General features: G+C 44.6%; 1 pseudogene; it reads right to left on the bottom strand.

The window, feature by feature from the left end:
- Nucleotides 1–5,867: 5,867 nt before the first annotated feature.
- LOC132620202 (uncharacterized) lies at nt 5,868–13,385 on the bottom strand (annotated as a pseudogene).
- Nucleotides 13,386–13,895: the final 510 nt, after the last annotated feature.

The following is a 13,895-nucleotide window of genomic DNA, read 5'->3' as shown; positions in this document are numbered from 1 at the left end:
CTATTAGATGGATTTAATGACCCACATTGTTGCTATTAACTCTTTTCCTAACCTCTACTTTCTTTTCCAAGCAAAGTAATGGTATTAAGGCACAAGTAATGTTGTACACCATCACAAGACATTGATGCTTGAAGAGTTAATAGAAAACACCATTAGCATATAAATATAGTTTGAATATGAAACCCAATCACATAACTAACACATTGAATACCACAACCTTAGCTGAAAGATTAGCTACTAATATTCATTAAAAGTAAATCAATCAAGTAAAATGTATTCATAAAGCTTACAAAAGTACTGGTTGAAGAAGTTGACAAAGCTAAAAGAAATCTCTTAAATGCTTCAACAACCAACAGTAAATGACTCCACAAGAGTCTATGCCAAAAAACTGCAGGATAATCAATCCAAAACCCTAGACAATCTATTTATAGCATGTCCAAAACGGGAACAATTTCCAGACAAAAATGCCCCTGTGCACCAGATGCGTTTCGCACATGGTGTCGCAAGTGCAACATGCGAGTCGCATGTTGCACCAAACCATCGCATGTGTGACAATCTTGATCGTCTGTTGAGCAGCATATGCGACATCATATGCGAGTCGCATGTGCAACATGCGACTCGCATATGGTGTCGCATGTGGTGTCACACATGGTTTCTTCTTTCGCCTCTTTCTGTCAGCAGATGCTGCATCACATGCGATTCGCATGTAGCACATGCGACTCGCATGTGATGCCATTGTTCAGTTCAGCTGACTTTTTGGTTCATTTTCCTTCATTTTGCTTCAAGTTACTTCCGGCACATGTTATTCTGCAAATTGTCACAAAAACACGAGAAACGACATCAAAAGTACTTGGGGATGTGCAAAAGACTAAGTAGTTGGTGTCGAATATCGCATAATTTCACGACTCATCAACACCCCCAAACTTGTACTTTTGCTTGTCCTCAAGCATTCAAAACAGAACTACAACATATGCCAATTGCTAGGTACTACAATGATGATCGTGACCAGTCAAAACATAGTTATTCAAAATACGAGTTCCCCTCCCTCTTGTTGCGAGACGTGGTGCCTTTCCTCAAAAGGTGGGAATTAACCGACTGCTGCACTTGATGACACAAGGTTACTCTATCTTTAAAAGAAACGGCTTCAAATGAAGCGTCAAGAAGTAATTCTTTCGTTGAGCCTAGTAATCCATATGCCCTCACAAAAAGACCAAAGAAAGTCCCACACACACATATTCACGAATAGCAACTGGGACAAAAGACGAATAAGGAGAGAACCACTCACACTCAGAAAAGAACAAGTACAAGTACAAAAAATGTGGTGCCATATGCTTGCCCTTTAAGTATTTCTCCACTAATGTAAACACACTTGTTCAAAATCAATTAGGACTTGCGGGTCATAGCTAAGGTTCGGGGTTGCGGTGAGGTGAGATTTGGGTAAGAGTGACTTGACGTCTCCCTAAGCATTTTCGAGCACGCTCCCTTCACCTAATCCGTACCTTTTTCAACATTTAAGCATTATCCGCCAATTCGTGACTCCTTTTGCCAATATCGTTATTGCTTCTCTAGTTTCCCCACTTATTCCTTTCATCACAACCATTATTCACACCCTTGCTTTCCCTGCTAAATCTACGATTTGCATGTACATATACACACCTTTCTTTTACACAAATATCTACATTTTTTTTTTTTACTAACACCCCCAAACTTGTGCGTTTTCGCCTATTGTAGCGTGTTCGATTTGCTTAGGGAGATAGGGTGCTGAAAAATGGGTAAGCAAGGGCAAAAGGAATGGGGCCTGTCGCAAGGTTGTAATGAAAGAAAAGAAAAACAAAGTTACGGCTCGAAATGGGTTAACTAGGATATCAATGCAAAGGGTAGGAGTTTTTAGGTTTCGTGGCAGTCCAAAGAGAGCCTAATATCCTTTTTCAAACAAGTGTAGTTTAGTATTTCGCCTTGAGATACTTTCCAGGCAAGTTCTAGATCACAATTATGCACAAGACTAGAACAATAACCTTTCACACACATGGCACATGGATTACTTTGCTAACTTCTAACTACTTCTCAACCCATCATTCTAGACTTGCAAAACATTTGTGTGTCACCAAATGAGCCATGTTAGTGTTATTCCTCCCCTCTGAGTACATATGCAAGAATTTTGGGAGGGGTGTTATCAAAATACGATGGAAAAGCGAAACAAGAAAAATTTATAAACCGATCAACCATCACTATTATACTTGGCAATGACAAAGTACAAGTGAACAAACTTAAACATGAGCTTATCCTAAAACGATAAAAACAAACATATACAATAATAAAAAAAAAAAATATGCCGCGTGAGCTGTCCTACCCCCAACAAAAGGAATATGCAGTGTCCCTAATGCATCAAATGTAGTACAAGGGATGAGTAACTCACGATGGACGCCTGGCGTCCGATGGTGTCTGATCAGCAGGGAGGACCTCCAACGGAGGTACTATCAATGGGAGCGTCGCGGCATCCCCCTCCCTCTCGGGTGTCAATATCTCAGGTCCCACAGACGGGGGCAGTCGTGTGTCAGTAGGCGGAGCGGTGGATGAACTGGCCTCACCCGCCCTCGGGGGTTGAGAGGCCCCCCTGGATTTTCTGCTCGCCTCAAGGGACTGCTGCATGGCCACATATGTGTCTATCTCGTCTTCAGCAATACCAGCAGCTCGGGCGGAAGTACGTGCCTCCTCAACAGCTGGGTCACCCTCCAGCTCCTCATCAAACTCTTCCTCGCTTTCTTCCCCCTCTTCTTCCTCTTCTTCCTCAGTTTCTTCGTCCTCCCCAGCTGACTCCTCCACCCCTTTGTCCAAAGGCATGGCAGGCACTGTGGGCCCAGTGGAGAATAAGGAGGCACCGGATGGTAGAATGGGTGCACTGAGCTCAATGTCATGGGCTTTCAATACCCGAATGTCCTTCTTGACTTTAGCTAGGTCCGCCAGAATGGCAGGAAGACCGCCTGCACTGCCCCCCTCAATCTGTTCCAACCGACGATCAATGTGGCGAACATGCTCCTTAATTCTGTCCTACTCTTTTCTAATATCTGTGATCGCCTGAGTGTAGGGTGCCATTGCTGCCTCAATCGCCTCCTTCACAAAATTGGGGAGCCGCTCAACCAACCAATTAACTTTAGCATCTGCTGCCCGGAGCACTCGCATACCCTCGGCAGACACTCCACGAGCTGCTGTGGTGGATGGCGGAACCGTATCAGTAGGAACTGTAGTGGAAGAACTCGGAGGGTCAGACCTCGGTGCTCGAGGGGCTGTGGTAGGAGTGGTCTCCTCATCATCGGTGGCCAAATCTTCGGACCCAAGAATATGAGCATCAAGTGGTGTCCCCGAAGCTCTCGGCTGCGTGCTCACCCGCTTGCGCTTCCTAGTTCCCGGTTCCAATTTGGTGTAATCAATCATTTGATCAGCCGGTACATTCCTGTCCACCCGAGGAATATGACGAACCTCTATCCGGCGGCATAATTCAGTAATCAAACAGGGAAAAGGGAGCGATGTGCCCTTCTGAGTGGACGAATTCTTGATGTGGTCTCGGATAATTTCCCCCACATTGACAAGATGGCCCGACATGAGCGAAGCAATGAGAATACACTTTGAAATAGGTATGTTGGTGTTGTTCTTGGAAGGAATCACCCGCGATGATACGAGAGATAGCCGAAACTTTGCTTCGCGGTTGAAAGTGTTCTTCTCAATTGTGACCGATGGATCTAGCCATGGTGGAGTCCCAGAGGCAATTATTGAAGCAGCCCACTCTCGATGCTCCTCCGGGTTCTCCATCTTCAATTCATATTCCGAACTTACCGGAGGCCATCCTTCAATAGGGTCTGTTTCGCGGCGTTGCTCATATAGAATGGATGTTATGGTATCGGCAGCACAATCAATCTCTTTCCCCCGAACCGGAACCCAACACAAATGTTCCAAGTTTTTCTTTGGTTGGCGGCGCGACTTCTTCGCATTTAATGTGGCTGCATAAGCTGCGTAGAATTCCATCACTAGGGCCGGGCAGTATGTAGCGGGTTGCATGAAATAAGTCCATCTCAAGGTCTCCAGCTTGCGAATGAGTCCCGGACATTGGTCGTGCAGCCCCTGTAGAGTGACTCTCTTTTCAACAATGAGGCCCCGGACTGGATTCCCATCGGGCTTAATTGTGTTCCAAGTCTTATATAGTTCCCTAGATCCAGGCACGGTAAACCGTTGCTCTATTGCTTCCCTCCGTTGACCTCTGGTTACAGCATCCTCGGGTTCAGGAGAGGAGGCCCCATGTGTCCCCTCTTCAGACTGGGGGACTGGTTCAGCAGGTGCCTTGTCTTTTCGTCTTCGTGTTGCTCGTTTTCCTCCACCTTGAGGTTGATTTGAACGAGCCATCCTGCACAACATACAAAAGTATACCCATTATTTATGGTGTTCCTTTAACAACGATAAAGAAACATTTTTTTTTTTACGGTGGCACCACATGCGAATCACTACATGCGAGTCGCATGTGTGACATGCGACTCGCATATGGTGTCGCATATGATGACAGTGAGATCACTACTTGTGAGTGTCTCGCTGTCACCACATGCTGCAGCATATGCGATTCGCATGTGTAACATGCGCATCGCATATGATGCTCACATGTGAGTCACTCGATTTTTTATTTTTTTTTTATTTAACACAGATGCACACAAACAAAACAAAATATGTTTAGGTAACTTTTTCCGTTAATATCGTTTTCCCCCGTCTATCATTGGAAAAATTCTATTAAATTACTCACACACATCTATATTCGATGATTGTTCTTCACAACAGACAATGACACTTTGTAATCCAAAAGGCATCACGGGTCCTACTTCACAGGTAAGGTGCCATGGGTACTTAAGAATTCCCCATTTTGGCGAACGATCATATTTCCGCACCATTCAAGCATTCAAAGGGTCATTTAGGCATTTAATCATATGAGTTGAGAGCGAGCCTAAACTAACAATTCTTACAACAACTGGGTACTCAAGAATTTCCCAATCATTATCTCATTCGTCATTAACAACCAATTCCTAGATGGACTACACAATCATGGGTACTCAAGAATTCCCCATTTTTCATCAATTCTTAATCAACCCACAAAATCACATAAAATAGATCTACCCGACTAACTAAATACAACGAGTGGTACGGTACTACGGCATGATAATGACATGGAATTGAGCAAGTAGTAAATACCCACTAATTACAGGAGCGAAAAGTCGACATACCTTGAAAGTTAATGAAAGTAGGAGACCTTGAAATCCTTTGTTTTCAGGGGAAAAGAAGTAAATACCAGTCAGGATTTGGGGAGGTGATTAAAGATGATTAGAGTGAAATGGAATTATGGGATGATGTAGGGGAGAAGAAGGAATGGGAGGAGAGGGAATCGTGAAGTTGTAACTGAAGATGAACGGTTACCTTCTTTTATTTTAAACAAAACGTTTCCGCCGGGTCGGGTCGACCCGCGAATTTTCACCTACCTGCACAACATGCGACTCGCACATTATGTCGCATGTGTGACATGCGAGTCGCATGTCGTGACACTCCATCGCATATGATGACAGAAACTTTTGTTCTCAATGACTGAATTTTGGCATCAGATGCGAGACGCATTTGCCATGGCAGGCACCACATGCGATTCGCATGTGGTGTCGCATGTGGTGTACAGGGGCATTTTTCCAATTCTTCTGCTTTGTGCACACTTTATTCCTACACACTTGGACACACATCAAAACATCGTAAAAGAACAATAAACACATGAAAATGAAACTTGGGTTGCCTCCCAAGAAGCGCTTGATTTTACGTCGCAGCACGACGTGGATACCTGTTTAGCCCTTTTATGGCTCGTTGAGGATGAAGACCTCGATAATCTTTGCTTCATTCTGAGATCCCCAGTAATGTTTCACCCTTTGCCCATTCACTTTGATTTTATTACCACTTGGGAAAACAAGTTCGATTGCTCCAGATGGGAACACTTGCGTGATTTCAAACGGGCCAGACCATTTGGATTTCAACTTCCCGGGAAATAACCGGAGCCTGGAGTTAAACAACAATACCCGATCTCCGATGCTGAACTCTCTTTGCAAGATCTTCTTGTCATGGAAGTGTTTCATGCGGGCCTTGTAGAGTGAAGAACTCGCATATGCCTTTAGTCGAAATTCATCGAGTTCGTTCATCTGCTCCTACCTCAAGTTTGAGGCATCACCCCATTCTAGATTCAACTTTTTCAAGGCCCACAATGCCTTATGTTCGAGTTCCACCGGAAGATGACAGGCTTTTCCAAATACCAGTTGATATGGGGACATGCCAATTGGTGTCTTGTAGGCTGTTCGGTATGCCCATAGGGCATCATCCAATTTCCTTGACCAATCAGTCCGGTTAGCATTCACTGTTTTGGAAAGGATGCTCTTAATTTCTCTATTTGAGACCTCAACTTGGCCACTTGTTTGGGGATGATAGGGGGTGGCCACTTTATGCTTGACCCCATACTTCTCAAGAAGAGTCTTGAATAATCGATTGCAGAAATGAGAGCCCCCGTCACTAATGATTGCCCTTGGAGTTCCGAACCTTGAGAAGATAACCCTTTTCAAAAATGCAGTGACACTTCTTCCTTCATTGTTGGGGAGCGCGACGGCTTCCACCCATTTGGATACGTAGTCTACTGCCACCAGAATGTACTTGTTGTTGTAGGAGCTTACAAATGGACCCATAAAATCAATGCCCCATACGTCGAACAATTCAACTTCCAGAATTGGTGTCATTGGTAGCTCATGCCTTCTTGCTATGCCCCTATGTCTTTGACATTGATTACAAGCTTTCACAAAGTCATGAGCATCTTGATGGATTGTCGGCCAATAAAACCCACTTTGAAAAACCTTAGCAGCCGTTCTTGAGCTACTATGATGTCCACCAACCGGTGATGAGTGACAAGCTTCGATGATGGGCATCATTTCTACTTCGGGAATGCACCTCCTTATGATGTTGTCGGCGCAAACCCTGAATAGATATGGCTCGTCCCAATAGAATTTCCGGGCATCACTCAAAAACTTCTTCTTTTGGTGGAAGTTCAAATCCATTGGCATGATGTCACTTGCATGGAAGTTAGCAAAATCGGCATACCAAGGGATCATGTCATGCGACCCCGCCATTACCTGCTCATCCGAGAATGACTCATTGATTTCTAGGCCATCCAATGGACGCCCACCCTCTTCAAGACGAGACAAGTGGTCCGCCACTTGATTTTCACACCCTTTTCTATCTTTGACTTCAAAGTCAAACTCTTGCAAAAGAAGGACCCAACGTATCAGCCTCGGTTTTGCATCCTTCTTTGTCATGAGGTAACGTAGGGCTGCATGATCGGTGTGAACAATCACATGAGTGCCCAAAAGATAAGCCCGGAACTTCTCGAAAGCAAATACAATAGCCAGCAACTCTTGTTCTGTGACAGTGTAATTCATTTGGGCACTGTTCAGAGTCTTGCTTGCATAGTAAATTGGGTGAAAGATCTTATCACGCTTCTGGCCAAGAACAGCCCCCATGGCAAAGCCACTTGCATCACACATAAGCTCAAAGGGTTGAGACCAGTCCGGGGCAATGATGATAGGAGCCGATGTGAGTCTCTCTTTCAGAGCCTCAAATGCCTTCAAGCAAGCATCATCAAATACAAATTTCGACTCCTTCTCCAACAACTTGCATAACGGGTTGGCTATTTTTGAGAAATCCTTGACAAATCTTCTATAAAACCCAGCATGCCCAAGGAAGCTACGAACACCTTTAACGGAAATTGGAGGGGGAAGCTTAACAATAACCTCAATTTTAACTTGGTCGACTTCAAGCCCCTTTTCCGAAATCTTATGCCCCAAGACGATGCCTTCTCTAACCATGAAGAGGCACTTCTCCCAATTCAGAACCAAATTTGTCTCTTCACATCGTTTCAATACTTGGGCAAGATTCTGCAAGCATTCATCAAAGGAATCCCCAACTACGGAAAAGTCATCCATGAATATTTCAATGGACTCCTCAACCATATCGGAGAAAATAGACATCATGCAACGTTGAAATGTTGCGGGTGCATTGCATAACCCAAAAGGCATTCTCTTGAAAGCAAAAGTCCCATAAGGATAAGTGAAGGTAGCTTTCTCTTGGTCCTCGGGGGCAATGGTGATTTGGTTGTACCCGGAATACCCATCAAGGAAGCAATAATAATCTCTACCCGCAAGCCTATCAAGCATTTGGTCCATGAATGGCATTGGGAAGTGGTCCTTTTTGGTCCACTTATTCAGCTTCCGATAATCCATGCAAACACGCCATCCGGTAACCTTGCGAGTGGGAATCAACTCATTTTTATCATTCGCAACCACAGTGATCCCACCTTATTTTGGTACGCATTGAACCGGACTCACCCAAGAGCTATCTGAAATGGGGTACACAACCCCAGCATCCAGCCACTTGATTATCTCAACCTTGACAACCTCTTGCATGGGAGGATTTAACCTCCTTTGATGTTCAACGCTTGGCTCACAGTCTTCATCAAGCTGAATTTTATGTGTACAAATACCAGGTGGAATCCCTTGAATATCCGCAATACTCCACCCGATAGCTTTTTTGTATCTTCTCAAGATCACCATCAACCTCCCTCTCTGCTCATCCGTCAACCGGGCAGATATAATCACAGGCAGTGTGTTGTTGAGTCCAAGAAACTCATACCTCAAATGTGAAGGAAGAGGTTTGAGTTCCAAAGTAGGAGGCTCAATAATTGAAGGTTTTGCAGGAGGAGTTGCTCGGTTTTCCAGGTCAAGATCGAGTCTCTTTGGATTGAGGTGGTAAGACCCCATTCCAATCAATGCATTGACCATCTCCTCAAATTCTTTTTCGTTGTCCCATTCATAATTCATTATCACCGCAGCCAACATATCACCTATATGCTCATGTTCTATGGTTGTCTCCATTGCTTCATCAATTGTGTCAATAACCGACACAACACTCATATCCGCCGGTTGTTTCATTGACTTGCAAATATGGAAAGTGATCTCTTCATCATTCATTCTAAATTTCAGATCACCTCTTTCCACATCCACAAGGGCACGCCCTGTGGCTAAGAATGGTCTTCCCAAGATTATGGGAACTTCAAAGTCAACTTCACAATCCAAGATCACGAAATCGGCCGGAAAAATAAATTTATCCACTCTTACAAGCACATCATAAAGAATACCAATGGGCCTCTTTACAGTTCTATCCGCCATAAGTAATCTCATCGTGGTAGGACGGGGGGTTCCCAATCCCAACTTGTTGAAGATAGAAAGCGGCATCAGATTGATGCTTGCTCCAAGATCACATAAAGCTTTAGCAAACTTGTATTTACCGATGGTGCATGGAATTGTGAATGCTCCGGGGTCTTGTTTTTTGTGCACCAAAGCTTTGGTGACGATTGCACTACAATGATGAGTGCCCCCCAATGTTTCAATGCCAGGACTCCTTCTTTTGGTCACTAGATCTTTCATGAACTTCGCATAACCGGGCATTTGTTCAAGTGCCTCAACCAATGGAATATTTATTGAGAGATCCTTTAATCGTTCGATGAACTTGAGGAACTTTCCATCTTCCGCTTTCTTTGCCAATCGTTGAGGAAAAGGAGGGGGAGGCCTCATAACGGGCGGTGAAGCCCTTGGTACCTCCTCCGCCGCTTCCTTGCTTTCCGAGGCATCATTGATTTCCGGAAGGTCCTTGTTAACGATGGGCTCTTCAATACCAGCTCGCATATTCTTTGGGTTTGCTTCTTCTTCAGCCACCATGGGTTCTTCAACCATTTTCTCTTCATCACCCAACACATTTTCGTTCACCAACTCATTTTCCCCAATTGTTTTGCCACTCCTAGTAGTAATTGCATTGCATTTATGTTCACCATCGTTCCTTGGATTAGCAACTGTGTCACTAGGGAGTGAGCCTTTCTGCCTTTGGTTTAGGATTGCCGAGATTTGGCCAAGTTGAGACTCCAATTGTTTAATGGAGGTGGAGTGTGAACTTACAACTTGACCCATGGATTTGACCTCATCTCTAGTCTCCTTGCAAAAGGTGTCGGTGGACTCCACTTTCCTCAATACCTTTGACAACATATCTTCAATTTTTGAACTAGTGGAGTCGCTATTGGGCGGTTGACTAGAGCTTGGTTGATTTCCCTTTGGAGGGACATACGGATTTGTGCTCCGATGATTGTTGTAATTGCTATTGTACCCCCCTTGATTGTTGTCACGATTATCTCTCCAATTAGAGTGACCTTGTTCTTTGTTCCAACCTTGATTGTTGTCACGATTATCTCTCCAATTAGAGTGACCTTGTTCTTTGTTCCAACCTTGATTCCCTTGACCTTGCCGCCAAGATCCTTGATTCGGACCTTGGTAGTTCGGACGGGAACCCTCCCTTAGATTGTTGACATAGCTCGCCTCCTCATCATACATTTGGAAACATTGCTCATCCGGAGGACCCCCTTCAAAGGATTCTACCGCATTCACCTTTTTGCTTCCGCCACCCATGACATGTTTTGTTAGAAGGTCCATTTGGGTGACAAGTTTGGCCATGGACTCATCTCTCTCTTCCTCCTTCTTAATCATCTCACGAGTGAGCACATGTTTGGAGGAACTTCCTCCACCCACTTCCGAATACCTAGTGTGCCATGCTTCATTAGTCTCGGCCAATTTATCCAACAATGCACTAACGGTGGCATAAGAGTTGTCCATAATAGACCCCTCTGCAATGTTGTTCGCCACTGATTTGTTGACCGAATCCAGAGATCTATAAAATGTTTGCAGAAGCACACCATCAGGCAATCCATGCTTGGGACAGCTTTTGACTTTCTTTTTAAAACGAATCCAAGTTTCATGGAGAGCTTCATCAGGAAGTTGACGAAAGTTGTTGATTTCGTCACGGAGTTGTAACATCCGCGATGGAGGGAAGAACTTCTTGAGGAATGCTTCGGTCGGTTCCTCCCAAGTAGTGATGGAACCGGAAGAAAGATCATCTAACCAAGCCGTGGCTTCCCCCGTTAGGGAGTACGGGAAGAGTCGTAGCCTGACTGCTTCAATTGAGACGCCCGGATGCACATTGGTAGAACAGACCCCAAGAAAGTTCTTAAGGTGCCTATTCGGGTCATCTGTGAGTAGACCACCGAACAGGCCCTTAGTGTTGAGCAGGTGCAGCATTGTGTTGGTTATGTGGAAACTCGAGTTTCCAATTAAAGGCGGGGGCTGAATTGCAGCTGCATAACCTGCCCCCGCAGCTTCTTCACCAACCACTACTGGTGGATTTTGGACAGGGTTACCATCCTCATCCATATTGCCTGCACAACACACAACAACAAAAAGGAAATAAGAAAAGAAATAAAGACTAAAAGTAAAGTTTTACACTAGTTAGTAAATTTCTAGACCGTATTCCCCGGCAGCGGCGCCATTTTTTATAACGTCCAAATCCACCCTATTAATTAGAATGGGCACGGTCGTATGCAAATATATTTTACCCAACTATGAGTCGGGGTCGATCCCACAGGGAATACAATGAAGAAATATACTTGATAAGTGTAACACCCGACTATTAGTCTATATTTCAAGAGGAGAGGAAATATAATAAAAGTTTGATTGTTGTTTGTTCATTGAAAACTGAGAATGGTTATAGGATGGAAATAATTGGTAAATGGGACTAAGGTTGTGGTTCCAATGGAGAGTAATGCGTTTGGGTATCAATTCAACTTATTTATACGCCTAGGTGCATTAAGCCACGGGTCACGCGATTCTTGCCAAAAGTTTTCCAACCAAATTAGCAAATTTCATCCTAGGCTTTTCCAAGCTCTAGGTTGTTTTATAAGAAAGCACCCATGTAGCCTCAACTAGCTTTCCTATTCCTAGCTCAAGCTATTAGATGGATTTAATGACCCACATTGTTGCTATTAACTCTTTTCCTAACCTCTACTTTCTTTTCCAAGCAAAGTAATGGTATTAAGGCACAAGTAATGTTGTACACCATCACAAGACATTGATGCTTGAAGAGTTAATAGAAAACACCATTAGCATATAAATATAGTTTGAATATGAAACCCAATCACATAACTAACACATTGAATACCACAACCTTAGCTGAAAGATTAGCTACTAATATTCATTAAAAGTAAATCAATCAAGTAAAATGTATTCATAAAGCTTACAAAAGTACTGGTTGAAGAAGTTGACAAAGCTAAAAGAAATCTCTTAAATGCTTCAACAACCAACAGTAAATGACTCCACAAGAGTCTATGCCAAAAAACTGCAGGATAATCAATCCAAAACCCTAGACAATCTATTTATAGCATGTCCAAAACGGGAACAATTTCCAGACAAAAATGCCCCTGTGCACCAGATGTGTTTCGCACATGGTGTCGCAAGTGCAACATGCGAGTCGCATGTTGCACCAAACCATCGCATGTGTGACAATCTTGATCGTCTGTTGAGCAGCATATGCGACATCATATGCGAGTCGCATGTGCAACATGCGACTCGCATATGGTGTCGCATGTGGTGTCACACATGGTTTCTTCTTTCGCCTCTTTCTGTCAGCAGATGCTGCATCACATGCGATTCGCATGTAGCACATGCGACTCGCATGTGATGCCATTGTTCAGTTCAGCTGACTTTTTGGTTCATTTTCCTTCATTTTGCTTCAAGTTACTTCCGGCACATGTTATTCTGCAAATTGTCACAAAAACACGAGAAACGACATCAAAAGTACTTGGGGATGTGCAAAAGACTAAGTAGTTGGTGTCGAATATCGCGTAATTTCACGACTCATCAATTGCCAACGTCTCAAGACCTTGGCCGATCAACTTAAGAGTGTGGGGGCTCCGGTGACCGACAACCACCTCGTTCTCCAACTGGTGGCTGGACTCCCCGAGGCATACAAGAATTTGGGTACCTACATCCGCCAAAGTAAGCCTCTTCCACCGTTCTCCGAAGCTCGGTCGAGTTTGTGACTTGAGGAAAAGGCGTTGGCTGAGATGCACGATGACTCGCCCGTGGCTATGGTGGCTAATTCCAAACGTGATTTTGATGACTCTTCTCATCTGGAAAATTCTGGTCGTGCTCACCATCATCGGGGCAAAACTAACAACAAAAATCGCGGCTCTAGCGGCGAGAATAATAACAGCGGTGGCCGTGGCCGTGGTTCGGGCGGCGGCAGCGGCAGTCGACGCCGTGGCGGACGCCCCTCGGGTGACCAGCAGCAGTGGCAACAGCCCTCTTCACAGTGGCAGTGGGGTTGGATGCCGCAGTGGGCTCCCCCTTGCCCTTATCCGACCATGCAGTGGGCTCGGCCACAGCAGCAGTGGCAGCCTCCATCTTCTTCGTCTGGCCCGAGGTCGCTAGCCCAGCCTGGCATTTTGGGTTCGCGACCACAGTAGCAGGAATATGCAGCCGCGGGCCCCCCCGACGCAATGGACTCCGACGGATATTGAATCGGCCATGCACACGATGATGTTGAACCAACCCGATTTGAATTGGTATATAGATACCGGCGCCACGTCCCATATGACATCCACAAAAGGTACTCTCTCGTCTTATTTTAATTTGAGCAATCATAATACTGGCATTGTTGTTGGTAATGGTAATTCAATTCCAATTCGAGGTTGTGGTCATGCTAAATTGCCTCCCTCAAACCCTCCTTTATTGTTAAACAATGTCCTTCATGCGCCAAAACTCATAAAGAATTTGATATCGGTTCGTAAATTTACTACTGATAACTACGTGAGTGTTGAATTTGATCCTTATGGGTTTTCTGTGAAGGATTTCCGGACGGGGATGGCTCTCACGAGGTGCAATGGTAGGGGTGCTCTCTATCCATTGTCCACC

This window comes from Lycium barbarum, chromosome 11 (assembly GCF_019175385.1).
Source record: "Lycium barbarum isolate Lr01 chromosome 11, ASM1917538v2, whole genome shotgun sequence".
NCBI classification, from domain to species: domain Eukaryota; kingdom Viridiplantae; phylum Streptophyta; class Magnoliopsida; order Solanales; family Solanaceae; genus Lycium; species Lycium barbarum.
This window is presented reverse-complemented; position numbering and strand designations above follow the sequence as displayed.